This window comes from Pseudorasbora parva, chromosome 4 (genome assembly GCF_024679245.1).
Source record: "Pseudorasbora parva isolate DD20220531a chromosome 4, ASM2467924v1, whole genome shotgun sequence".
Taxonomy (NCBI): Eukaryota; Metazoa; Chordata; class Actinopteri; order Cypriniformes; family Gobionidae; genus Pseudorasbora; species Pseudorasbora parva.
In genome coordinates this window covers 27187826-27190685 of record NC_090175.1, presented here as the reverse complement: position 1 = coordinate 27190685, position 2860 = coordinate 27187826, and the positions used below count along the sequence as shown (strand labels likewise).

Genomic DNA, 2860 nt, shown 5'->3' with positions numbered 1-2860 from the left:
TGCCAATTAAAATAGTTGATGATTATTGTAAATGTTAACCATTTTCAGTAAGAAAATACTTCTATAAAGTACATTCATGTTACAGTTACATTAACAAGGTAGTGATATAATGATAGTGAAATAATGATAGAGGTAGTTATGGTAGATATGTACTTTAGTGACCATTGTAATAAAAGTTTTAATGAATAATTATTGATTTCAAAAGGTATTAACTCTCACTATCTTCATTTGTTCAAACAAACAAGAAATGCAGAAATATACATTGGACTATAGCATCATGAAGTCAATGCATGACTAGAACTAGTGGATGGCAATAGATATGTCCTTCACTAAAACTCCTGATGATAAAGGCATAGGCAGACATCAAGAACAGTTTATGAATATTGGTTCTGCATATATCAGAGATCATAAGACTCCACGTTAAGACTTTGAGACACTGTGACAGAGCAAAGGGTGCACTTCACTGGACATGTCCTATGCATGCCCAAACAACAACACCCAAAAACACTTATGAAGTGGACACCACCAGGAGGACGCACGAGACAGGGAAAACCAAGGAAGATATGAGACAGATGTTTCACGAAGACCTCAATGCCGGTGTTCCATGAGAAGATGTGAAAACGTGGCCACAGATCGAATATGTTGGAGGACACATGTTGCCCAATGTGCCCAGGACAGGACATGATGATGATGTTGTCAGTTTAAACATAACTGTAGGATTTATTTCTGTAAAAAAACGATGCATAATTAAATGTTAAATACATTTATGTAATAAGTTCACAGATATGTGTGCATTCCCATTATTAAAAGTATATAATAGCAAGCTATATCATATGAATTTGTTTGAAAATGTAGATAACTCACTTGATTTTGTGATCACATAAATTATTTACATGCAAACGGGACGTTATAAACAGTGCAACTGATCTGATTAAGAAAAAATAATTGAATATCTGATGTCATGTGACCGAAGTGGCTTTTTGAGGCTTTTGCATCTGAACTCTTCATATACAAATACAGCTCTGGAAAAAAAATTAAGAGACCACTTAACATTTAGAAATCCATGTTAAGTGGTCTTTTTTCCAGAGCTATATGTACGAGAATCATACGAATTTGACAACTTGTTAAATCTTGTGAATTATTAAGACTTTGGGAATATGTTCTTACTGATTGAGCTATGGGATTTGTAAGAATAAGTAACAACAAATGCTAAATAAAATGTTTGATAAAGGGTTCAAACCAACACATACATACCATTACAAATATTTGCTGTTGCAGCTTTCGGTTTTCTCCGTTACATCTCCACAAACAAGAATGGGTTGACTGAGTCCGAGAGGCCCTTTTGGTCTTTTCAGGTAAAAAAAAAAAAAAAAAAGAAAGAGAGAAAAAAGTCATAATATATAATATATAGCATTATAAAGTATACTATTTAAATAACAATATTTGGATTTTACATTAAAATGCATTTAAAGCATGGTAATTGTTGTGGCTACTGTTTATTTACAACAAATATCACATTAAAACTACCAATTGTTGTGGCTACTGTTTATTTACAACAAATATCACATTAAAACTACCAATTGTTGTGGCTACTGTTTATTTACAACAAATATCACATTAAAACTACCAATACCGTGGTAAACGCATGGCAAGTGTTGTTTTTTTTTTTATTTTTATTGTGCTTCTACTACAAATGCCACGTTGGAACTACACTAGTAATTATTATTAAATATTAACAACTGTTTAAAGGTCTATAGCACGTCACGTGACAGTGTTTAATCACCCTATTAGCAAGGTGTGTTTATTTAGAAAGCAAAGAAATGCAAAGCCTCAGTGGAGATGATGACAGGTACAATGCAGTGACTGAACATGATCGATAACGACAAGCAGAAAATACTTTATATCAAATATTAGGACATAATATGTATGACTACTCACCAACATGTGGCACACGTGATCTGATGCCAAACATCGCGAAGTGTTCTGAATGAGACTTCTTCAGCGCGATTTCATACCGATAGAATTGCCGTCTAATGTTGACGCCAAAGGTTTCCCACTGAAAGCAATTGGGTTCCCAGTTCGTCCATCGCGTGACGCCGAGGGGTCTACCTGTGGCGTCTTCGGTGTGACGCCGGGGCGCGGCGCGCGGCCTATGCGCGCGGCGCGGATAGAGACGACCCAGCTAACAGGGAACGTTCTCAGAACGTTGGCTAACGTTATCTGAAAGTTCTCTCAAAGTTATCAAAAAACGTTCTTCCAGTAACGTTATTAGAACGTTGTGCCAACGTTATTTGCTATTGAGAAACGTTCTAAAAACGTTAGCTATAAAACGTTATTCTTACATTGTTAGTGGAACGTTTTAAAAACGTTACTACATGAAAAAAGTATTAGTCATTACAAATTAGTCATACAGCTTTTTTTCTCAAACTTCAGATACATAATTTGTATATCCAGAGACAACTTAATGACACTTAAATGCTATTTTCGTGTATATATTTATTTTTTTACAATCAGAAGAAAAATCTAGTAAACTAATTATGTATTAAATATAAATGTAATATAAATATAAAAGTCAATTATAAAAGTGGTTTTAGCTTTTTTAAAGAAAGAATAAGATGTCAATAAACAAAAGCAAGTACATTAAAGGAGAAAACAGGAATATTTTATTTGATCATACTCCACACCCATATTAGAACGTTATTTAACGTTCTTAGAACCTAATGAGAACGTTAATACAACGTTCCACAAACTGGACATTTCAACGTTCCTAGAACGTTCAAAAACGTTTTTAGAACTTAATGGGAACGTTAGGGAAACGTTCTTATAACCTAAAATTGTTAGCTGGGGAGGTGATTGCTTT

At 34.0% G+C, this 2860-nt stretch overlaps 1 long non-coding RNA gene across 1 annotated transcript; it reads right to left on the bottom strand.

Moving 5' to 3' along the window:
- Positions 1–447: 447 nt before the first annotated feature.
- Positions 448–2104, bottom strand: LOC137073994 (uncharacterized). Its single transcript, XR_010904843.1, has 3 exons — positions 1939–2104; positions 1255–1347; positions 448–726 (listed from the first exon to the last, which is right to left on the bottom strand). It is a non-coding gene; the product is annotated as an uncharacterized lncRNA (long non-coding RNA).
- Positions 2105–2860: the final 756 nt, after the last annotated feature.